Source organism: Podarcis filfolensis (assembly GCF_964270895.1).
Source record: "Podarcis filfolensis genome assembly, chromosome: 5".
NCBI lineage: Eukaryota > Metazoa > Chordata > Lepidosauria > Squamata > Lacertidae > Podarcis > Podarcis filfolensis.
In genome coordinates, this window is record NC_139608.1 from 1563547 (window position 1) to 1589549 (window position 26003).

Sequence of the window (26003 nt, forward strand, 5' to 3'; positions counted from 1 at the left end):
GCAATTAGATTATCGAGAAATGAGACCTGGGCGGGCTGGATCAGATTGGGGGGGGGGTTCTATCTCTTCCCGACAAAGCCCAGCTGGACGCCTCTTCTGGGAATCTTGCAAGTTGGGTGAGGGCCACAAAAATTATCTTCCTTGTAATCCGGGTAGAAAAAAAAGGCTTAAATCCCAAGAGAAAAAAGCAAGTGTTCTGAGCCCAGAGCTTTTGCAGGACAGAAGTTTATCAGATGGTGTGCTGCATGGAGAAAGGGGATAGGGTAATGTTTTCCTTGTTCTCCCCTAACACTGGAACTTGAGGATCATTCAATGAAGCGGAAGGTCGGAAGAGTCAGAACAGGTAAAAGACTTTTTCATGAAGTGCATAATTAAACTTTGGAACTCCCTCCTGAAGGAGACAGGGTTGATGTTATTATTTGAAACAGCCCCAGTGCAAGATTTACATATAAGCTAAACAAGCTCTTGCTTAGGGCCCTACTCTCTTGGGGGCCCCTCAAAAAAATTAAAGGAAAAAAACCCTGGATGTACATTTCTAAAATGGGATGCAGATGGCGCTGTGGGTTAAACCACAGAGCCTAGGACTTGCTGATCAGAAGGTCGGTGGTTCGAATCCCCGCGACGGGGTGAGCTCCCGTTGCTCGGTCCCTGCTCCTGCCAACCTAGCAGTTCGAAAGCACATCAAAGTGCAAGTAGATAAATAGGTACTGCTCCGGAGGGAAGGTAAACGGCGTTTCCGTGCACTGCTCTGGTTCGCCAGAAGCAGCTTAGTCATGCTGGCCACATGACCTGGAAGCTGTATGCCGGCTCCTTCGGCCAATAAAGCGAGATGAGCGCCACAACCCCAGGGTTGATCACGACTGGACCTAATATCACTGTTTTCTTTATCAATTACTTTGATGAAATAGATGTTTTGTTATGTGCAAATGGCTTGAGATACCTATGAGGTCCATAAATGACCATATAGCATATATTCAACAGAAAAAACAGTGACCATTTGTTGTTGACAAAGGACAGCTGGAAATATAAAGGGCCCCATTACCTTCAGGAGTTTAGGGCCTCATCAAACCTCAGTCCGACCCTGGATGACCCCCAACCTGGATGGCTTTAAAAGATAAAGGTAAAGGGACCCCTGACCATTAGGTCCAGTTGCGGCTGACTCTGGGGTTGCGGCACTCACCTCGCTTTATTGGCCGAGGGAGCCGGTGTACAGCTTCCAGGTCATGTGGCCAGCATGACTAAGCCGCTTCTGGCGAACCGGAGCAGCGCACAGAAACACCGTTTACCTTCCCGCCCAAGCAGTACCTATTTATCTACTTGCACTTTGACATGCTTTCGAACTGCTAGGTTGGCAGGAGCAGGGACCGAGCAACGGGAGCTCACCCCGTCATGGGGATTCGAACCGCTGACCTTCTGATCGGCAAGTCCTAGGCTCTGTGGTTTAACCCACAGCGCCACCCGCGTCCTGGCTTTAAAAGAGGAGGAGACAAATTCATGGAGACGGAAAGGGCCATTGATGGCTCCTAGCTAGGATGGCTTTGCTCTGCCTCCACATCTTGGGGCAGCAATGCTTCCGAAAACCAGTTTCTGGGAAAATCTCAGGAGGCGGAAAGGTTCTTCTGCTCCAATCCTGCTTACAGGTTTCCCATTGAGGCAGCTTGCTGACCACTGTGAGAACAGGATTAGACAAGCCCCCTTTGGCCTGACCCAGCAGCCAGGCTCTTACATTCTTACAAAACCTCCAGGTTCGGTGTCAGTCTATCCAGATTCCTTGGGTGGTTTGACCGCTGTGAGAACAGGATGCTGGACTTTACGAACCCCAGGCCTGATCCAGCAGGCTCTTCCTATGTTCTTACTATGGCAGATCAGAGTGAACCTTTTCAAATACAGTGGTACCTCTGGATGTGAACGGGATCCATTCCGGAGTCCCATTTGCATCCTGAGCAGAAAGCAACCTGCGTCTGTGTGTGCGCGGGTCATGATTTGCCGCTTCTGCGCATGTGCGTGACATTATTTTGAGCGTCTGTGCATGCGCGAGCGGCAAAACCTGGAAGTAACCCATTCTATTACTTCCGGGTCGCCGTGGAACACAACCTGAAAACGCTCAACCTGAAGTGTCTTTAACCCAAGGTATGACTATCCATATCGTTCAAGCTATGGTTTCCCCAGTAGTAATGTATGGAAATGAGAGCTGGACCATCAAGAAGGCTGGTCGCCGAAGAATTGATGCTTTTGAATTCTGGTCTGGAGGAGACTCTTGAGAGTCCCATGGACTGCAAGAAGATCAAACCTCTCCATTCTGAAGGAAATCAGCCCTGAGTGCTCACTGGAAGGACAGATCCTGAAGCTGAGGCTCCAAGACTTTGGCCACCTCATGAGAAGAGAAGACTCCCTGGAAAAGACCCTGATGTTGGGAAAGATGGAGGGTGCAAGGAGAAGGGGACGGCAGAGGACGAGATGGTGGGACAGCGTTCTTGAAGCTTCCAGCATGAGTTTGACTAAACTGCGGGAGGCAGTGGAAGACAGGAGTGCTCTGATCCATGGTGTCATGAAGAGTTGGACATGACTGAACGACTAAACAACAACAACTTTATTTACATATAATACACTCGGAGCATTCTGACTTAGCTCCTTCCTCTTTTTCATCAGATAGCAAAGAGAGAAAACATACACCGTCATGTGATAGAGAACAATCCTATCAGTGGAAGACAGGAGGGCCTGGCGTGCTCTGGTCCAGGGGGTCACGAAGAGGCGGACATGACTAAACAACTAAACAACAACAACAACATGACTGTACCCCAGAGGCTCTGTGTCTTACTGTGGTCTCTTTTTAAAGCAGGTCTGCACTGCACCATCCCTTGAAACTTGGTTGGTCCAAAGGAAAGCAGAGCAAGACGTTTGGTCGTAGCTTGGCTGCAGGAGTTGCTGGAAGGAGGCAGACAAGGTGCCATCCAACCGCCTTAGAGACTCCAGATTGGTGTAGAATTTACGCCTTAGCCTTTTCTTCTCCCAAAGAAAACCCACAAGGCAGCAGAGGTTTAGGGCCAGCGTTTTCCTTGGTTTAAACTTTTATCTCAGCTGTGAAATAGAAATAATAATAATAATAATAATAATAATAATAATAATAATAATAATAATTTATTATTTATACCCCGCCCATCTGGCTGGGCTTCCCCAGCCACTCTGAGCAGCTTCCAACAAAATATTAAAATACAGTAATGCATCAAACATTTGAAGCTTCCCTACAGAGGGCTGCCTTCAGATGTCTTCTAAAAGTCTGGTAGTTGTTTTTCTCTTTGACATCTGGTGGCAGGGTGTTCCACAGGGCGGGTGCCACTACCGAGAAGGCCCTCTGCCTGGTTCCCTGTAGCTTTGCTTCTTGCAGTGAGGGAACCGCCAGAAGGCCCTCGGAGCTGGACCTCAGTGTCTGGGCTGAACGATGGGGGTGGAGATGCTCCTTCAGGTCTACTGGACTGAGGCCGTTTAGGGCTTTATAGGTCAGCACTTTGAATTGTGCTTGGAAACGTACTGGGAGCCAATGTAAATCTTTAAGGACTGGGGTTATATGGTCTCAGCGGCTGCTCCCAGTCACCAGTCTAGCTGCCGCATTCTGGATTAATTGCAGTTTACAGGTCACCTTCAAAGGTAGCCCCACATAGAGCGCATTGCAGTAGTCCAAGCGAGAGATAACCAGAGCATGCACCACTCTGGTGAGACAGTCTGCGGGCAGGGAGGGTCTAATCCTGCGTACCAGATGGAGCTGGTAGACAGCTGCCCTAGACACAGAATTGACCGGCGCCTCCATGGACAGCTGTGGGTCCAGAATGACTCCCAGGCTGCGCACCTGGTCCTTCAGGGGCACAGTTACCCCATTCAGGACCAGGGAGTCCTCCACACCAGCCCACACCCTGTCCCCCAAAAACAGTACTTCTGTCTTGTCAGGATTCAACCTTAATCTGTGAGCAAACCACTCTGAGGAGGATTTTTTTGGAAAGGAACAAGATGAAGATTGTGACACACTTACTGCAAATAAAATAATAATAGTCAAAATAAGAGACTATAATGGTGAGACACCTTTTCTTAAAGATCAAGATATATATTTGGTAGCTCTGGGATGGCATTTCCACGGGGTGTGACTCATCTGGGCGTAACGGTGTTTTTCGAAGTTATCGTTTATTGTGCAGCCGTTTTTACAGCCCAGAGATAATTGGACCTTCCCCACACAACTTAAATGCCAAGCCTTCCCCAACACGACGCCCTCGCACTTTAAAGAAATTTTAATGGCAGTACGTCAGGACACGGAAACACAGACGGGGCCCATGAATTGGAGAATTAAGGCATGAAGGTGGGGACGGAGTCAAGAAGCAAAGAAATGCAGAACTGAATAATTCTGGTCTTTGCAAAGAACCATTAATTTACACGTAGCCTGGAATAGTGTATCTTACAGTGATTAAAAAAAAGTAATGAATGTTGTGACCTGCCCTGGGTTTGCTTGGCAGTGAAGGGCAGGAATAAATTATACAAATAAAATATAAAATAAAATAAGAGAGAGAGAGACAGACAGACAGACAGACAGATATTTGGGCAGTGCTGTGGCAGAGACATGTGCATGATAGCTGTGCTCTTCCTCTGTACCTGGAGACAGAAATGCTTCATAAGAATATAAGAACATAAGAATTGCCTGCTGGATCAGGCCAGTTGCCCATCTAGTCCAGCCTCCCGTCCTCACAGTGTCTGATGAGCTGCCCCAGACAGAAAGCCGCAAGCAGGATTCGAACACAAGACCAGCCCACTCCCCTCCTGGGGTTTCCAGCAACTGGCATTCGGAACAATGGCTGCCTCTGACTGCGGAGGCAGAGCATTGACAGCAGGCATTGACAGACCTCTCGCCCTCCATGAATTTGTCCGATCCTCTTTTAAAGTCATCCAGGTTGTTGGCCATGCCTGCCTCCTGTGGGAGGGAGTTCCCCAGTCCAACTGTGAGCTGCATGAAGAAGGACTTTTATTTAATCCAGATAGCTGTCAACGGGAAGCGGGTGGCGCTGTGGGTTAAACCACAGAGCCTAGGACTTGCCGATCAGAAGGTCGGTGGTTCGAATCCCCGCAACGGGGTGAGCTCCCGTTGCTCGGTCCCTGCTCCTGCCCACCTAGCAGTTCGAAAGCATGTCAAAGGTGCAAGTAGATAAATAGGTACCGCTCTGGCGGGAAGGTAAACGGCGTTTCCGTATGCTGCTCTGGTTCGCCAGAAGCGGCTTAGTCCTGCTGGCCACATGACCTGGAAGCTGCACGCCGGCTCCCTTGGCCAGTAAAGCGAGATGAGCGCCGCAACCCCAGAGTTGGCCACAACTGGACCTAGTGGTCAGGGGTCCCTTTATCTTTACCTAGCTGTCAACCTTCCCTTTTTTTGTGTGGGAAATTCCCTTATTCCAGCGCCATTTCCCGCTGCTTCCCACTGCTATCTCGGATTGTTAGATATCCCGTAGACTGTCCCCGGGACAGGTGAGGCTGCTGATCCCTTATTTTCGAGGCTGCTGATCCCTTATTTTCAAATCTGAAAGCTGACAGATCACCCTGAATCACCCAAGGTTCAGCTTCAGTGGACGTCCGTGAGTTCTAGTGTTGCAAGAGAGGGAGGATGTCTCTATCCACCTTCTCCATGCCATGCATAATTTTTAGAAACCTCTCTCCTGTCTGCTGTTCTCGAAACTAGAAAGTTCTGAATACCAGTTGCTGGAAAACACAGGAGGGGTTTCCCTTGCGTGCTTCCCTTTTGGGGTATCTGGCAGGCCAATATCTAGGTTGTGGTCTCTGACCTGCCCCCCCACCTCACCCCAAAGAGACGTGCCTCCTCACACTGCCCCATGGGGGCCTTGGAAGCACCCCCTGGCCAGCCCCAAAGGCACCATTCGCCTGGGGAGCTTGTAGTCAGGGCTGCTGCAACAAACAGCTGTGCAAGGCTTTGGGAGGCAGAGATGCGAGAGGGCATCAGAGGGAAGGAAAGAGGGACAGAGGACAGTGTTGCCCGCAGCACCCCTGACCAGCAGTGCTGGATTTACGTATGAACTAAACAAGCTCTAGCTTAGGGCCCCACTCTCTTGGGGGCCCCAAAAAAATTTAAAGGAAAAAACTTGGATGTACATTTCCAAAATATAAGATAAAAAACAGATAGAATAAAACCTACATCCAACAACAGTGTTTTGTGTTGTGTAGGCTCCTAGGATGTAAGTCATGAGCCCCACCTCCTCCCTCAAATATCCCTGGTTTGCTCCTTTCTATATATAGGGTGCCTATGGTTTTCCCAGTAGAGATGTATGGCAGTGAGAGCTGGACCATAAAGAAGGCTCAGCTGAAGAATTGATGCTTTTGAATTCTGGTGCTGGAGGAGACTCTTGAGAGTCCCATGGACTGCGAGAAGATCCAACCTCTCCATTCTGAAGGAAATCAGCCCTGAGTGCTCACTGGAAGGACAGATTGTGAAGCTGAGGCTCCAAGACTTTGGCCACCTCAGGAGAAGAGAAGACTCCCTGGAAAAGACCCTGATGTTGGGAAAGATGGAGGGCACAAGGAGAAGGGGACGACAGAGGACGAGATGGTGAGACAGTGTTCTCAAAGCTACCAGCATGAGTTTGACCAAACTGCGGGAGGCAGTGGAAGACAGGAGTGCCTGGTGTGCTCTGGTCCTGGGGGTCACGAAGAGTCGGACACGGACTCTTTGCATGGACTGTTTGCATGGCGACATGTGCAAATGACTTTAGGTACCTATGAGGTCCATCAATTACCATGCAGCATATATTCAACACAAGAAACAGCGACAATTTGTTGTTGACAAAGGACAGCTGGAGATATAAAGGGCCCCATTACCTTCAGGTGCTTAAGGCCTCATCAAACCTCAATCCCACCCTGCTGACCATCATTCAAGGCACCCCCGGGTGCCACAGCACATGGGTTGAAAACCTCTGCACTGCATGAAAGAGTCCTTTCTTTAGCGCAGACATGCATCGGATTGCATTGTCTCTCTTTCTCTCAGCCTCCTCAGTTACAATGCAGGTGATAATAGCACAGCTCCAGAATTAATTCCTGTGTGGCACTTCGAATTCTGGAAAAGTACTGTACGATTGCTATGTATTCTTAATAAAAGGCAACAGCTTCTCTAGCCAGTTCTATGGGCACCGCATTAAAGGTCCAGCGAATGCAATCATGCTTTGAAAACGTACCATTCACCCTCCACAAATGCCATTCGCCTGAATTATGCACCCATATCTCGCCAATACTCCTTGCAGTTAATGCATCTCTAGTGCAGCCGGATTAGGAGCGCTGTGGACCATTATGAATGCCCTGTCTCAACAGGGGCATCATCATAGCATTGAAAGGGCACAGTAAAGGATGTCTAAAATGGCAATGTGGGAATGCCAGTGACAAGATTTCCAGTTTATTTTCTGTGCTTGTTTATGAAGTTTCAGGGGAAACCTAGAAATAAGGAGGACAGCATTTTGCAGTTGCAAGAGCATCAGTCTGCTAGCCAGGATATGGCAAAAGTAATAATAGAACATTTAATTAAAGGTAAAAGCAGCATGAGAAATTAACTGTGTTGAAAAATGACAATAGCTTTGTTATGTACTGAAGTTCTCACCCTGGGCCAGCAGGGGGGTAGAATCATAGAATCATAGAATCATAGAGTTGGAAGAGACCACAAGGGCCATCGAGTCCAACCCCCTGCCAAGCAGGAAACACCATCAGAGAACTCCTGACATATGGTTGTCAAGCCTCTGCTTAAAGACCTCCAAAGAAGGAGACTCCACCACACTCCTTGGCAGCAAATTCCACTGTCAAACAGCTCTTCCTGTCAGGAAGTTCTTCCTAATGCTTAGGTGGAATCTTCTTTCTTGTAGTTTGGATCCATTGCTCCGTGTCCGCTTCTCTGGAGCAGCAGAAAACAACCTTTCTCCCTCCTCTATGTGACATCCTTTTATATATTTGAACATGGCTATCATATCACCCCTTAACCTCCTCTTCTCCAGGCTAAACATGCCCAGCTCCCTTAGCCGTTCCTCATAAGGCATCGTTTCCAGGCCTTTGACCATTTTGGTTGCCCTCCTCTGGACACGTTCCAGTTTGTCAGTGTCCTTCTTGAACTGTGGTGCCCAGAACTGGACACAGTACTCCAGGTGAGGTCTGACCAGAGCAGAATACAGTGGCACTATTACTTCCCTTGATCTAGATGCTATACTCCTATTGATACAGCCCAGAATTGCATTGGCTTTTTTAGCTGCCACGTCACACTGTTGGCTCATGTCAAGTTTGTGGTCAACCAAGACTCCTAGATCCTTTTCACATGTACTGCTCTCAAGCCAGGTGTCACCCATCTTGTATTTGTGCCTCTCCTTTTTTTTGCCCAAGTACAATACTTTACATTTCTCCCTGTTAAAATTCATCTTGTTTGTTTTGGCCCAGTTCTCTAATCTGTCAAGGTCGTTTTGAAGTGTGATCCTGTCCTCTGGGGTGTTAGCCACCCCTCCCAGTTTGGTGTCATCTGCAAATTTGATCAGGATGCCCTTGAGTCCATCATCCAAGTCGTTGATAAAGATGTTGAATAAGACCGGGCCCAAGACAGAACCCTGTGGCACCCCACTAGTCACTCTTCTCCAGGATGAAGAGGAACCATTGATGAGCACCCTTTGGGTTCAGTCAGTCAGCCAGTTACAAATCCACTGAGTGGTAGCATAGTCAAGACCGCATTTTACCAGCTTCTTTACAAGAATATCATGGGGCACCTTGTCAAATGCCTTGCTGAAATCAAGGTAGGCTACATCCACTGCGTTCCCTTCATCTACCAGGGTTATAATTCTGTCAAAAAACGAGATCAGGTTAGTCTGACATGACTTATTTTTCAGAAATAGTAGATAGTAGATAGTTTTCACTCAGGTCCACATATGCAAATAAGGAATTGAAAGTGATGTTCAGTGATTGGATAGTTACAGAAAGTTGTTACTGTTGCTTTGTAGTTGAGCTCTATATAAGCAGACTGGCTGAACCCTTCAGTTCAGTTCTGTTCTGGCCTGTTCAGTTCTGTTCTGGCCTGTGAATAAACAAGAGCTGTCTGAAGAATCACTGTGTCGTCTGATATGTTCACCCACAACTTAACAAGCTTATTTACTCCTGTATTTTCTGGGACTGATATATTTCGGAGCAGGAATGGTTCCCACTCTTCCTGGGATCAAACTAGGCTTATTCCCTCTCCAGCAGCCTATTGACTGCCCTTGTAATTTCTGCTAGTGTACAGGAAATGCAAAGTTATTCACACGTAACGTTCAACCAGTGTTCAGTCTGTGTACTTGTGCACACAACAGATGAGCTGTGCAAATCAACATGTGTAAATCTTTCACGAAAATGCTTGTATCGAGACAGAGCAAACCTGTGTTCAGTCTAACGTGTTGACAGGCCTGTTCTAGCTCTCAAGGAAGTTTCAATAAAGAAATATTGTCATTCCATATAGAGTGGGAAAACTGGATTTACCCACCCCCAAAAAACCTCTTATAACTTATATAAATAGAGCAAATGCTAACCTTTTTTAACTAGTAAAAGTTAGAAATTGACAGCTGAAAAATACACCCAGCTAAAATTACAAATTATCATTTCGTTAACTTAACTAGTCAATTAATTTCCGCGAGGGATCTTGATTCAACTCATTGCCATGAAACTCCCTGAGTAAATTTGAGCAGAGAAGGGCAGTTTTACTCTCGTTTGCTTGAGCACGCGCAGAATGCCTTTGGGTATCAGAGACTCGCTTGAAGAACATCAGGGAATATCAGGGATCCTGCACTCAGATGCTGCTTGTGGGCCAGCCACAATGAGAACAGCAAGCTCTTCCTATGTTCTAAGCACAACAGCTAATAAAGTGGAATTAGGTGTGGGTGGTCCACTAGAAGTCCACCACCAATGAACTATCATTTGTCAATGACATGTTGCAGAATGCTCCCACGAGAAACAGAAATGTCAGCAACCCCAGCCCAGAAGAGCCTATTTCATGTGTTGTCATCGACAATAAAAACCAACCCTGCAAGGTAGGACATTTGTACCCCTTTCTACAATCAGGGAAGGGGGGCAGAGTAAGAATGACCCATCAGGAGGTCCCCATGTTTGCATAATAATAATAATAATAATAATAATAATAATAATAATAATAATAATACCCTGCCCATCTGGCTGGGTCTCCCCAGTCACTCGGGGCGGCTTCCAACAAAGTATTAAAATACAGTGGTCTGTTAAACATTAAAAACTTCCCTAAACAGGGCTGCCTTCAGATGTCTTCTAAAAGTCAGATAGTTGTTTATTTCCTTGACATCTGATGGGACAGCGTTCCACAGGGCGATTTCACAGGGCAGATGCCACCACCAAGAAGGCCCTCTGCCAGGTTCCCTGTAGCTTTGCTTCTTGCAGTGAGGGAACTGCCAGAAGGCCCTCGGAGCTGGACCTCGTGTCCGGGCAGAACAATGGATGTGGAGACGCTCCTTCAGGTCTACGGGACCAAGGCCGTTTAGGGCTTTCAAGGTCAGCACCAACACTTTGAATTGTGCTTGGAAACGTACTGGGAGCCAATGTAGGTCTTTCAAGACCGGTGTTATGTGGTCTCGGCGGCCGCTCCCAGTCACCAGTCTAGCTGCCGCATTCTGGATTAGTTGTAGTTTCCGGTTCACCTTCAAAGGTAGCCCCACATAGAGCGCATTGCAGTAGTCCAAGCGGGAGATAACCAGAGCATGCACCACTCTGGCCAGACAGTCCGTGGGCAGGGAGGGTGTCACGCGGCGTACCAGATGGAGCTGGTAAACAGCACAAGGGCCCAGCCCACCCCCACCCTCTCCCCTCCACCACCCGGCCAAGGCCGCAGGGTTGTTCTCTCCAGCTCAGCATTTTGAGATGGGCAGCATCCTTGCAGAGTCAGCTCCAGGGGCCGCCGAGCCAAATCTGGGCCCCCCTGACACTTTCTGCCACGGCGGCCTCCGCTGCCAAACCTACGAGGCCAAAGTGGATAACAGTCGCAAGGCAACCGTGGGTACTCTATATATATATCGGAGATAAGTGGAAGGAGGTGTTTGTGGGAGTCTCGCCTGGCCCTCGGCTGCTGATCTCACAGTTTGGGTTCCAAGCGCTTGCTTTCCCTCTGGGGGGAAAGGGGGCAGACCTCTGGATTTTGCCCCTCTGCTTAAATTACATTCCTGGGTAGCATTACCTATGCAGCAATCAGCGCAATTGCAGGCTACGGGAGCTCAGCCTCCCAGCCCTCTTTTGCGGTGACAGAAATGGGGAATTAAAAATAGATTTACGTTGAGCTGCCCTGTCTGGATTGCATTGGAGACGTCAAGTTTTTCTGCTCCCCCGCCCTGTGCAACACTCCCCCCCCAAAAAAAAAACTCATCCAAAGCAATCCCAGATTCCCAGAAAACGATTTTTCATAATTTGGGATGCTTTGGGAATAAGATTTTGCTTCAGAAGCCGTTTTTCCAATGGTCCTGAGCAGCACACCAAGGATGGCGTTGAGAAGGGGTAACATTTTCCCCTGTGTAAAGGACATTTGCCAAATGTCACGTTACTCAGTAGATACTCCATAGGCACACTTCCAGCCTAGCTCTGGAACAGGTAATAATGATGAATATTAGGTTTATAATATGGACATTTTAAAATAGATGTAGATGTAGATGAGACACGGGTGGTGCTGTGGTCTAAACCACAGAGCCTAGGACTTGCCGATCAGAAGGTCGGCGGTTCGAATCCCCGCGACGGGGTGAGCTCCCGTTGCTTGGTCCCTGCTCCTGCCAACCTAGCAGTTCGAAAGCACATCAAAGTGCAAGTAGATAAATAGGTACCGCTCCAGCGGGAAGGTAAACGACGTTTCTGTGCGCTGCTCTGGTTTGCCAGAAGCAGCTTAGTCATGCTGGCCACATGACCTGGAAGTTGTACGTCGGCCCCTCGGCGGATAAAGCGAGATAAGCGCCACAACCCCAGAGTTGGCCACAACTGGACCTAATGGTCAGGGGTCCCTTTACCTTTACTTTTAGATGTAGACAAAGAGGATTAGACAAATCAAAGGAGCAGGAGGTCCATTGTGGTGTGTTCTGGTTCCACTGTTGAAGACAGTATGCTGTGATTCCTCTATTGCCGGGGTTGGACTAGATGACCCACGGGCCCCTTCTATCTCTACAATACTACGATATTTCCCTATTTCATCCAATTGGCTGCTGCTGTGTCTATTTGGGGCTCTTTCAGCATTTCCACAAAAGTTGAATAAAAGTTAAAATTAGAAGTCTATCAGAGAAAGTGGAGAGAGAGAGAGTCATTTTCTCCCCTCTCTCAGAACAAATGGACACCCAAAGAAGCTGAACATTGAAAGATTCAAGAGAGCTAGAAAGCTAGAGCTAGAAAGATTCAGAAAGATCATCACACAGCATCCTGTAGGGGGCAGTGGTGGCCACTGAGCTGGATGGCTTTAAAAGAGGAGGACGAAGAGGAGAGGGCAGTTGATGGTGCTGGAGGAGACTTTTGAGAGTCCCATGGACTGCAAGAAGATCAAACCTCTCCATTGTGAAGGAAATCAGGCCTGAGTGCTCACTGGAAGGACAGACCCTGAAGCTGAGGCTGCAAGACTTTGGCCACCTCATGAGAAGAGAAGACTCCCTGGAAAAGACCCAGATGTTGGGAAAGATGGAGGGCACAAGGAGAAGGGGACGACGGAGGATGAGATGGTGGGACAGTGTTCTCGAAGCTACCAGCATGAGTTTGACCAAACTGCGGGAGGCAATGGAAAACAGGAGTGCCTGGCGTGCTCTGGTCCAGGGGGTCACGAAGAGTTGGACATGACTAAATGAATAAACAACAACAACTCTATTCCGAATTTAAAAATGGAAAGCGTAATGCTGGTGGTCAACAAAAGATGTTTAAAGACTGTCTCAAGGCAAATCTTAAAAAATGAGGTATAAACACCAACAACTGGGAAACACTGGCGTGTGAGCGCTCCAGTTGGAGAACAGCCTTGACCAAAGGCACCACGGGCTTTGAAGACACTCAATCTCAGGACACAAAGGAGAAACTTGCTAGGTGGAAGGTACACTTGGCAAACCCTCACCGTGATCAACTCTCGCCCAGAAACCAATGTCCCCACTGTGGAAGGACGTGTGGATCCAGAATTGGCCTCCACAGTCACTTACAGACTCACTTTTAAAACCGTGTTCATGGAAGACAATCTTACTCAGCTATGTTGTTGTTGTTGTTTAGTCGTTTAGTCGTGTCCGACTCTTCGTGACCCCCTGGACCAGAGCACGCCAGGCCCTCCTGTCTTCCACTGCCTCCCGCAGTTTGGTCAGACTCATACTGGTAGCTTCGAGATCACTGTCCCACCATCTCATCTTCCGTCGTCCCCTTCTCCTTGTGCCCTCCATCTTTCCCAACATCAGGGTCTTTTCCAGGGAGTCTTCTCTTCTCACGAGGTGGCCAAAGTATTGGAGCCTCAGCTTCACGATCTGTCCTTCCAGTGAGCACTCAGGGCTGATTTCCTTAAGAATGGATAGGTTTGATCTTCTTGCAGTCCATGGGACTCTCAAGAGTCTCCTCCAGCACCATAATTCAAAAGCATCAATTCTTCGACGATCAGCCTTCTTTATGGTCCAGCTCTCACTTCCATACATCACTACTGGGAAAACCATAGCTTTTACTATACGGACCTTTGTTGGCAAGGTGATGTCTCTACTTTTTAAGATGCTGTCTAGGTTGGTCATTGCTTTCCTCCCAAGAAGCAGGCGTCTCTTAATTTCGTGGCTGCTGTCACCATCTGCAGTGATCATGGAGCCCAAGAAAGTAAAATCTCTCACTGCCTCCATTTCTTGCCTGGCCATGATCTTCGTTTTTTTGATGTTGAGCTTCAGACCATATTTTGCGCTCTCCTCTTTTACCCTCAATAAAAGGTTCTTTAATTCCTCCTCACTTTCTACCATCAAGGTTGTGTCATCTGCATATCTGAGGTTGTTGATATTTCTTCCAGCAATCTTAATTCCGGCTAGGGATTCATCCAGCCCAGCCTTTCGCATGATGAATTCTGCATATAAGTTAAATAACCAGGGAGACAATATACAGCCTTGTCGTACTCCTTTCCCAATTTTGAACCAATCAGTTGTTCCATATCCAGTTCTAACTGTAGCTTCTTGTCCCACATAGAGATTTCTCAGGAGACAGATGAGGTGATCAGGCACTCCCATTTCTTTAAGAACTTGCCATAGTTTGCTGTGGTCAACATAGTCAAAGGCTTTTGCATAGTCAATGAAGCAGAAGTAGATGTCTTTCTGGAACTCTCTGGCTTTCTCCATAATCCAGCGCATGTTTGCAATTTGGTCTCTGGTTCCTCTGCCTCTTCTAAATCCAGCTTGCACTTCTGGGAGTTCTTGGTCCACATACTGCTTGAGCCTTCCTTGTAGAATTTTAAGCATAACCTTGCTAGCGTGTGAAATGAGTGCAATTGTGCGGTAGTTGGAGCATTCTTTAGCACTGCCCTTCTTTAGGATTGGGATGTAGACTGATCTTCTCCAATCCTCTGGCCACTGCTGAGTTTTCCAAACTTGCTGGCATATTGAGTGTAGCACCTTAACAGCATCATCTTTTAAAATTTTAAATAGTTCAGCTGGAATACCATCACTTCCACTGGCCTTGTTATTTGCAGTGCTTTCTAAGGCTCATTTGACTTCACTCTCCAGGATGTCTGGCTCAAGGTCAGCAACCCCACTACCTGGGGTGTACGAGGCATCCATTTCTTTCTGGTATAATTCCTCTGTGTATTCTTGCCACCTCTTCTTGATGTCTTCTGCTTCTGTTAGGTCCTTACCACTTTTGTCCTTTATTATGGCAATCTTTGAACGAAATGTTCCTTTCATATCTCCAATTTTCTTGAACAGATCTCTGGTTCTTCCCATTCTGTTGTTTTCCTCTATTTCTTTGCATTGCTCGTTTAAGAAGGCCTTCTTGTCTCTCCTTGCTATTTTTTGGAAATCTGCATTCAATTTCCTGTATCTTTCTCTATCTCCCTCGCATTTTGCTTGCCTTCTCTCCCCCGCTATTTGTAAGGCCTCATTGGACAGCCACTTTGCTTTCTTGCATTTCCTTTTCATTGGGATGGTTTTCGTTGCTGCCTCCTGTATAATGTTGCGAGCCTCCATCCATAGTTCTTCAGGCACTCTGTCTAGCAAATCTAAATCCTTAAACCTGTTCCTCACTTCCACTGTGTATTCATAAGGGATTTGATTTAGATTGTATCTTACCGGCCCAGTGGTTTTTCCTACTTTCTTCAGTTTAAGCTTGAATTTTGCTATAAGAAGCTGATGATCCGAGCCACAGTCAGCTCCAGGTCTTGTTTTTGCTGACTGTATAGAGCTTCTCCATCTTTGGCTGCAGAGAATATAATCAATCTGATTTCGATGCTGCCCATCTGGTGATGTCCACGTGTAGAGTCGTCTCTTGTGTTGTTGGAAAAGCGTGTTTGTGATGACCAGCTTGTTCTCTTGACAGAACTCTATTAGCCTTTGCCCTGCTTCATTTTGCTCTCCAAGGCCAAACTTGCAAGTTGTTCCTTTTATCTCTTGATTCCCTACTTTAGCATTCCAATCCCCTATAATGAGAAGAACATCCTTCTTTGGTGTCGCTTCTATAAGGTGTTGTAAGTCTTCATAGAATTGGTCAATTTCAGTTTCTTCAGCACCAGTAGTTGGTGCATAAACTTGGATTACTGTGATGTTAAAAGGTCTGCCTTGGATTCGTATCGAGATCATTCTATCATTTTTGAGATTGCATCCCAGTACAGCTTTCGCCACTCTTTTGTTGACTATGAGGGCCACTCCATTTCTTTTCTGGGTTTCTTGCCCACAGTAGTAGATATGATGGTCATCTGAACTGAATTCGCCCATTCCTGTCCATTTTAGTTCACTGATGCCCAGGATGTCAATATTTATTCTTGCCATCTCATTTTTGACCACATCCAACTTACCCAGGTTCATGGTTCTTACATTCCAGGTTCCTATGCAATATTTTTCTTTACAGCATTGGACTTTCCTTTCGCTTCCAGGCATATCCGCAACTGAACGTCCTTTCGGCTTTAGCCCAGCCGCTTCATCAGCTCTGGATCTACTTGTACTTGTCCTCTGCTCTTCCCCAGTAGCATGTTGGACGCCTTCCGACCTGAGGGGCTCATCTTCCAGCGTCATAACTTTTATATGCCTGTTGCCTTTGTCCATGGAGTTTTCTTGGCAGGGATACTGGAGTGGCTTGCCGGTTCCTCCTCCAGGTGGATCACGTTTGGTCAAAACTCTCCACTATGACCTGTTCATCTTGGGTGCCCTGCTCGGCATAGTTCATAGCTTCTCTGAGTTCTTCAAGCCCCTTCGCCACGGCAAGGCAGTGATCCATGAAGGGGACTCAGCTATGAGGGATTGCCAAAGAAGAAGAAGAAGCTCTGCCCTTCACAGTTGGAGGCAGCAGGGTACCAGTTTCTGGAAACTGCAGAAGGAGAGAGTATTATTGTGCTCGGATCCTGCTTGTGGGATTTGCACAGGCAACAAGTCAATTACTGTGAGAACAGGATGTTTGACAGTGGAACAGTCTCCCTCGGAAGGTTGTGGACCCTCCTTCTTTGGAGGTTGCTAAGCAAAGGTTGGCTGTCTGTCTGTCTGACTGTCTGTCAGGGATGCTCTAGCTGAGATTCCTGCACTGCAGAGGGGTGAACTAGAGGACCCCTGGGGTTCCCTCCCAACTCTCCAGTTCCAGGATTCTGTGACTAGATGGGCCATTGGCCTGATTCAGCAGGCTCTGCTTAGGTTCTTATGTTCCAAGGGTCCTTCACTAGGGGTCAGATCTCTGGATTTACATATAAGCTAAACAAGCTCTAGCTCAGGGCCCCACTCTCTTAAAGGTAAAGGGACCCCTGACCATTAGGTCCAGTCATGGCCGACTCTGGGGTTGCGGCGCTCATCTCGCTTTATTGGCTGAGGGAGCCGGCATGACTAAGCCGCTTCTGGCGAACCAGAGCAGCACACAGAAATGCCGTTTACCTTCCTGCCAGAGTGGTACCTATTTATCTACTTGCACTTTGATGTGCTTTCAAACTGCTAGGTTGGCAGGAGCAGGGACCGAGCAACGGGAGCTCACCCCATCGCGGGGATTCGAACCACCGACCTTCTGATCGGCAAGTCCTAGGCTCTGTGGTTTAACCCACAGAGCCACCCGCGTCCCACTCTCTTGGAGGGCCCCCCAAAAAAGTTAAAGGAAAAAAACAACTGGATGTACATTTCCAAAATATGAGATAAAAACAAATAAAATAAAACTTGCATGCAGCAACAGTGTTTTGTCTTGTGTTGGCTCCTACAATGTAAGTCATGGGCCCCGCCTGCTAGCCTGCTCCCTCAAATATCCCTGGTTTGCTCCTTTCTATATATAGGGTGCCTCCATTCTGCATGGACTGGTTGCAGGGCAACATGGGCAAATGGCTTTAGGTACCTATGAGGCCCATCAGTTACCATACAGCATATATTTAACACAAGAAACAGCGACAATTTGTTGTTGACAATGGACAGCTGGACATATAAAGGGCCCCATTATCTTCAGGAGCTGAGGGCCTCATCAAACCGAAATCCGGCCCTGGGCAGAGGTTGTTCAAACCCAGTGCCCCCTTTTTTGCTTGCTCCCAGCGCCTTTCCTCTCCTCCAATGACCCATTCCCCCCAAGCACTGCACGGACACCTCAACAGTTCTGAGGAAACGCTCTCCCAAATGGCGAGAGAGATTTGAAACCCAAACCCTGCCAGAGGGCCCAGCCCAGTCGTTTTGCCCTTGCCAGCATTTTGATTGTGAAGTCTGCTGACAAACGCCTTTTGAGGGCAGCGCCACGGTCCAGCCCCAGTTCAGATCTGAGTCCAAGCCTCATGAGACCAAAATAAATACAGGGTTATCTGAGAAACGCCTTTGCAGTTTTATACGTTTTTTTTTATTTTTGTCTCTCATGTTCCAAACCCAAATGTGGACTAAGCACATCGGAGGATTTCTTGGAAGAATCCGCAAGAGAGGCCACTTTGTGCCCAGAATAAGGAGCAGGTTAGAGATGGAGTGGGGGAGATCATTAGGATCAATGATCAATTTATTCCTTTGCCTCACAGCTGCCCCCCTGACAGGGACTCAAGGTGGATTGAACAGCTAAAGCAGAAGCAGATAAAAAAACATAGGTGAGGCAAAACATTCATTAAAAAAAAAATGTTGTTTCTGTTGTTGGCATCCATCAGTCTCGAGAATCAATGGAGTGCACCTCCAGGGGTGAAGACATACTGCTGCGCTAATAGCACCAAAGTGACCTCTCTGGGGTGCAAGCCTGGGCAGGGTGCGTGGAGGTCCTGGGCTGCCCAGACATCAAGACCCCCCCCTTGCTGACGTGCTCCAAAGGAAAGTAAAGGAAGACATTTGGCACCAGTTTGGCTGCAGACGTTGCTGGAAGGAGGCGTACTAGGCACCGTCCAACCGCCTTAGGGACTCCACTCCGGATTGGCGTAGAATTTACTCTTTAGCCTTTTCTTCTCCTGAAGATACACCACAAAGCAGCAGAGGTTTAGGTTGAGAGTTTCCCTTCTTCTAGACGGGCTCCCTTCCCAGGTGGACGAGCCCCACCTGCCCCTCACTTCCCTCTAGGGCAAAGGCAGAAACCGCCTTCTTGACTGTTGGACCCTCTCCTGGTCTCATCTGCTTCATCCAGCAGAGCCCGTCTTTGCATGCAAGGAAAGCCCCTAACTCATGGAGGGTTTGAGACCCATTCTGACCTGGTTTAGCTGGCTTCTTGTTGTTTAGTCGTTTAGTCGTGTCCGCCTCTTTGTGACCCCCTGGACAAGAGCACGCCAGGCACTCCTGTCTTCCACTGCCTCCCTCATGCTGGTAGCTTCAAGAACACTGTCCCACCATCTTGTCCTCTGTCGTCCCCTTCTCCTTGTGCCCTCCATCTTTCCCAACATCAGGGTCTTTTCCAGGGAGTCTTCTCTTCTCATGAGGCGGCCAAAGTATTGGAGCCTCAGCTTCAGGATCTGTCCTTCCAGTCAGCACTCAGGGCTGATTTCCTTCAGAATGGAGAGGTTGGATCTTCTTGCAGTCCATGGGACTCTCAAGAGTCTCCTCCAGCACCAGAATTCAAAAGCATCCATTCTTTGGCAATCAGCCTTCTTTATAGTCCAGCTCTCACTTCCATACATCACTACTGGGAAAACCATAGCTTTCACTATACAGACATTTGTTGGCAAGCTGCTGTCTCTGCTTTTTAAGATGCTGTCTAGGTTTGTCAGTGCTTTTCACCCAAGAAGCAGGCAAAATCTGTATATTGGGTTAAATGCATACAAAATTGCAAAAGACTATGTTACCCAGCTTGCAAACTATTTAGCACTGGAAGCTTTCTCACTATCTATCATCTATCTATCATCTATCCATCTATCTATCTATCATCTATCTATCTATCTATCTATCTATCAATCATCTATCATCTATCTATCTATCTATCATCTATCATCTATCATCTATCTATCATCTATCTATCTATATCTATCTATCATCTATCATCTATCTATCTATATCTATCTATCATCTATCATCTATCATCTATCATCTATCATCTATCATCTATCATCTATCATCTATCATCTATCTATCATCTATCTATCTATATCTATCTATCTATCTATCTATCTATCTATCTATCTATCATCTATCATCTATCTATCATCATCTATCTATCTCATCTATCTATCTATCATCTATCTATCATCTATCATCTATCTATCATCTATCATCTATCTATCTATCTATCTATCTATCTATCTATCATCATCATCATCATCTATCTATCTATCTATCATCTATCTAATCTATCATCTACTGAATGAAATAATAATAAAAATTTTTATTTATATCCCGCCCTCCCCAGCCGAAGCCGGGCTCAGGGCGGCTAACAATCTATTGAAACATACAGATCATTGCAATAAAAACATCACAGCACCAACCCTTTCCTTAAAATACAGCCAGTACTCCAAAGCCTGTTGGAACAAGGAAGTCTTCACCTGCCAGTGGGTGGACAGCAAGGAGGGAGCCAGTCTGGTTTCCCCAGGGAGGAGTTCCAAGGTTGCCTGGGAGCAGCCATCACTGAGAAGGCCCTGTCTTGTATGAGGACATACAATCCTCCAGCTGTCCTGGACCTTTTAGGGCCATTTGGAGGTAAAAGACGGGAGCTCGCCTTCAGAACTCCCGGGACTATCCCATTCTTCATCCCAACATGCTCAGAGGGGGTCCTGTGGGTGTGCTACTTCATCTCCCTCTCTCCTTCCAGCCCCCTGGAAGGGTCCCCACAATGGGGCCGGCTATTGCTAACCCATGGACAACTTTCCTGCAGGGATGGGCAACTGTACAGACACGTCACTTTGGTGTGGCTTCACCTGACTCTTAGTGTGACTGGTCCAAACTCGCAAACTGAAAATCAAGATATTTTGGGGGGTTTCAAAACAACAACAAATTCCAGGCAGCATCAGGTGCTTGCCGCTAGTTCAAAATAATTCAGTGTTCATTATCAATGAGGAAATCTGGAGGAAATGCAAGGAGGAGGAGGAGGATTAGAAGAAGAAGAAGAAAATACAAAATAGAGCCACTGCTCTTTGAAGGGGGGGGGGTGCTACTGAAGGCTGCAGTCTCAAGCTCAGCAGCCCTCTGTGTGCTTCTGTCCTCCCCCCCCCCCGAAAAGAAGGGAAAGTCCCTTGGATGAGCAGGGCGTGAGCAGATGCACAGAGGATGAGGGCTGGATCCTGCCCAGAAGGTGTCTCCTCCTCCTGACTCAGCGAAAGCCCTGAGGTCAGCGAAGCGGCTGCTTCTCACCACCGCCTATCTTTCAGCTTGGCAGCTGAGCGCCACGAGCCTCCATGCTGCCTCGTCCGCCCGGCCAACTCCTTGAAGGGTAAACGATGTGTTCCATCGCAAAGGCATTTATTTCTCCTGCCTTTGGCCAACCTGCCTCTGGCTGCTCAGCCGGGTTTGGCCGGGATGGGCTGAGCGCGAGAGTTTATTTCAGGTGACGGGAAGCTTTTAGGCAGCGCAAATGAAGGGGTTTGACAAAAGGGTCAGTGTTGGGGAAATTCTCTCTCTCTCTTTCTTTTCTCTTTCTTTCTTTCTTTCTTTCTCCCTCTCTCCCACATCTTTGCTGACGCTCATTCTTCCTCACACTGCCTGCGATGCAAAGACTGATTTGCAGGTCCCTTGAGTGCTGAAGGACCCAGTGTCCACGGAAGTGATAGCGGAATACACCATTAAAGGAAAATCAGAATACTATTTGAAGAAAATGCACTGATGCATTTGCGGGAAATGCAATATTTAAATAAATGGACTATGGGCTTATCCTCCCCTCCCCTCTGTGATTTCGAGGCACAATACAGGAGCCCTGCTCCTTAGCACTAAATCAGAGCAAATGGCCATCCACGGAAAATTCTGTTTGTGGCTCTTCAGCCTTACAGTGTTGAGTTTCACAGGGCAAGCTCTGGGGCGGCGGCGGGGGGAGTGCTTGGACACACAGATTTAAGTGCAGACTTGCTCCTGGAAAGAGCAGAGCAAAAGGTAAATATGGATAAGCCCTAGCATGGACCAATTTCCCTTTTTCTTTTTCTAAAAATAAACTTGATTCTGCTAGGTAAAGGTAAAGGGACCCCTGACCATTAGGTCCAGTCGTGACTGACTCTGGGGTTGCGGCGCTCATCTCGCTTTATTGGCCGAGGGAGCCGGTGCACAGTTTCCGGGTCATGTGGCCAGCATGACTAAGCCACTTCTGGCGAACCAGAGCAGCACATGGAAACACCGTTTACCTTCCCGCCGGAGCGGTACCTATTTATCTACTTGCACTTTGACGTGCTTTCGCACTGCTAGGTTGGCAGGAGCAGGGACCGAGCAACGGGAGCTCACCCCATCACGGGGATTCGAACCGCCAACCTTTTGATCGGCAAGTCCTAGGCTCTGTGGTTTAACCCCATAGCGCCACCTGCGTCCCTGATGCTGCTAGTGTACCAATAAAACAACTGGACAGGGGCTGCCGGAGATGTTTAGGCACCTGAGGCAAAACATCCACTACCATCTCCACAATGGGGGCGCAAATCCCTATGGCAAAGCTGAGTTGTTGGGATGCCTCCCCTCTTGCCAGCTTGGAAGGAAGAGAGGTGTTCCCCTGAGCTTTGTTGCTGATCCTTCTCTGCCCCTCGAGGCTGGGGAGACCAGCAGCAGAGCAGGGCGGTGGAACCAGAGTGACCCCCCTTGGGGGGTGCTGCCTGGGACGGCCACTCACCCAGCCTCATGGGAGGGCCCCCTCTGCCCCATGGCATTCTGTTGGGACTGCCAACATACCTGAGTTCTGTGGGATGTAACCCACTGGGAGCAGTCAAGTACAACATTCCTTGTAATGCTAGAGAAGACATGCGAGGGAATGTTTGGTCCAGCTAGTTGAAACTTCCTGTTCCTCCTGGCTGGAGCATCCTTCCTTTTGCATGTGATGGAAGGTGGGCGTGACCTTACCTGTCCAGGTAACAAGAGGATGAGTCACGCAGCACACCTCTCTTTCCCATCTTCCTTTCTTCCTGCAAACTGCTGGACTGCTAGCCAGCAGTCACTAAGTAAATCTCCCTTATGGGGTAAACCTGTTTGTACAGTGGACGCTCGTTTGCAAACATGATCCGTGCGGGATGCATGTTCGCAACCCGCAGCGTTATCAACCCGTGTCTGCAGGTTGCGATTCGGCGCTTCTGCGCATGTGCAACTGCTGAAACCCGGAAGTAACCCATTCTGGTACTTCTGGGTTTCGGTGGTCCATAACCCGAAAAACGCAACCTGAAGCGGCTGTAACCCAAGGTAAGACTGCCCTTGAAGCTGACCCAGAAACTCCAGCGGGTGCAGAATGCTGCAGCGAGGCTCCTCATGGGGTCTCTGCCATGGGAGCATATTCACCCAGTGCTTTTCCAGCTGCACTGGCTCCTGGTGGAGTACAGGGTCAGATTTAAGGTGCTGCTTTTGACCTTTAAAGCCCTTCACGGCCTAGGACCCTCGTACCTACGGGACCGCCTCTCCTGGTATGCCCCACGGAGAGCCTCAAGGTCCATAAATAGCAACACCCTAGAGGTCCCGGGCCCTAAGGAAGTTAGATTGGCTTCAACCAGAGCCAGGGCCTTTTCAGTGATGGCTCCGGTCTGGTGGAACGCTCTGCCTCATGAGACCAGGGCCCTGCAGGATCTGATTTCTTTCCACAGGGCCTGTAAGGCAGAGTTGTTCTGCCTGGCCTTGGGCTTGGAGCCAATTCGATTCCCTCCCTCTCTTTCTTTTTTCCTTTCCTTCTCCTCCTGCGATGAGGCTACATTTTAATATTTTAATGTTTCAATATTTTAATGTTGTATTTTAATTTTGTTTTTAAGTTGTAATCATTCAACTTGTTTTTATTATTGCTTGTAAGCCGCTCTGAGCCCTGCCTTGGCTGGGGAGGGCGGGGTATAAATAAAAATTATTATTATTATTATTATTATTATTATTATTATTATATGCTTGAAACTTTAAGGCTAAAGCCTGCCTTCAGGGATGACACTGTGCTCTGCCTGATTGTGAGTAAACTTTCTTTTTATTGCTTATGAATAAGATTGTGGTGTCTTTATTCTTTTAAGAGGGATTCAAGGGAACCTGTTTAGGGAAGCTTTTAATATCTGAAGGACTATTGTATTTTAATATTTTGTTGGAAGCCTCCCAGAGTAGCTGGGGAAACCCAGCCAGATGGGAAGGGTATAAATTCTTCTTCTTCTTCTTCTCCTCCTCCTTCTCCTTCTTCAACTTACCAGGAACGTACAATTCAATCTGAGACGGACTGAATTGTATGATAGTGAGAGGCTCACACGAGCCTGCAACCAGCTGTCTGCTGTGCATATAACTGTGCTACATAAAGGAAATTGCTGGCATGAGTTAGGAAGGATATTAATAAACAATATAACCTCTCCAGCCTCCCTGAACATTCCCACAAGTTCACCTGTCGTCTTTCAGGGCCATCTCTCCTCTGCAGCACACCTTACAACAAGCAGCTGGAGGGCCAGCGCTGACAGAATGGAGCTTGAATTCAAGCCAGCGGGTCTAAATAAAAACCAGAGTTCTGGCTGCAGGGCCTCATCGAGAGAGACATGCAGGAGCTAAGATGCTCTTAACCACAGGATTCTTCCCGATAAGCACGTAGGAAGCTAGCTGGTGGGTGCCATGGCATGACGTTGGAGAAGCAACATCTGCATTTAATCGAATGACTCCACTCAGATTCATCTGGAAGCCCATCAATCTTGCAGTAAAGGCATCACAGCCCTATCAAATATCTCTGTTTTTGCAAGGCAAAGGGCCCGGAGGGGTGGCAACCATTAATATAATAGGTGCGGAAAGAACCAACTTTTGGAGCTTCAGGGCAACAGCTCTGCTGTGAATTGATGCAAAGTCCTTGGACGACTTTTGCGAGGGCCCCCACATGCATCTGGGGAAGGGGGGGCAAGCTCTACTGTGACTTGTTTATGTGTAGCAAAAAAATGGCCCATAGTTTCCGCAAGGTGTGAAACCCAATAAAGAGGAACAGTGTTGATGATTGAAATACGGACATTTTAATTAAAACGCCTGCTTTTGTGAGCCAGGAGAGGACTTGAGGGTATGGCCTCACGCTGGTGGTTTGGGATGACGCCCTAAGACTAGCTGGGCTTCTTGCTGATCCATCACCAAACACTGCAGCAAGAATCTATTTGAGTTTATCATTGCAGAAATGAAGCCTCTGGGACCCTGTGAAATGTCAGGCCCCTGGTTCACCTGGCCCAGTGTTTTCTGCTCTCTGACTGGTGGTGCCTTTGCGGAGATTCAGCAGGGCTGGCCCAAGACATTTTGGCACCTGAGACAAACCACAAAATGGTTCTTCTTCTTCCTTGCAACATCCCTCCTAGCTAAGTAAGAGTGTCTTCCATATATACGATTTTAACAGTGAGTATGTAAGTGACTGTGGAGGCCAATTCTGGATGCCCACGTCCTTCCACAGTGGGGCCATTGGTTTCTGGGTGGGTGTTGACCACGGTGTGGATTTGCCAAGCGTGCCTTCCTCTTAGCACGTTTCTCCCTCGCGTCCTGAGTTCGAGTGTCTTCAAAGCCCACGACAGCTTTGGTCAAGGCTGTTCTCCAACTGGAGCGCTCGCAGACCAGTGTTTCCCAGTTGTCGGTGTTTTTGCTACATTTTTTTTTAGACGCTCCCCACCCAACAGGGGAGAAGAGGCAAGTGAAGACCTACATCAGGAGCAAAAGGGGAATAAAGACCTACATCGCGAACAAGAGAGGAGATCTATTTAGGGAAAAGAGGGGAGGGCAGTGGCACCTTGGAGGCCAGATCTGTTGCTCTGGTGGATCCTGTCACCTTAGCTGGTCACCTCTCCTTGCCTCATCGGTGGGCTGGGCTTGAGTTTCAGGTGGAGGTCTTCCTTATCACCAATTTCCTTTCTTAAACTAAGGTTACCAGATTTTTTTCCAGTTAATCCGAGGACACTTTTCAACTCCAATGGATTTTGTATGGGGACAGATTTGTAAATCCAGGGACTGTCCCTGGTATGGTAACCTGTCAGGGGACTGCCATCGGAACAGGGGAGGGAGAAAGGGGGGCTGTTGGGATACAGAGAGCCTCTGAAACTCCTGAGGAGCAGTTCCTCTTCCAGCGGTGGGAAAAGCCACACCTCCAGTGGAGAAGAGAGGGAAGGGGCCAGCCGAGCGAGGAAAGGGCTCAAGGATGCTGCTGAGAGCCCCAGTGCCTCACCAGGCTGGCCAGGAGGGACACACACCCCTTCCGTCGCCCAGCTTGCACAGAGGGGTGAGACGCAAGGAGGGGAGGAGGAGGTTTGGGGTGCCAAAGTTCTTATGTTGGGGGAGAAGCCGGAAGGGGCCACT

The 26003-nt window shown here is 48.0% G+C and overlaps 1 protein-coding gene across 1 annotated transcript in view; it reads right to left on the reverse strand.

The window, feature by feature from the left end:
* The window catches only part of CCDC50 (coiled-coil domain containing 50), a 316416-nt gene that overhangs the window by 84886 nt on the left and 205527 nt on the right, over positions 1-26003 (reverse strand). The window lies entirely within an intron of this gene.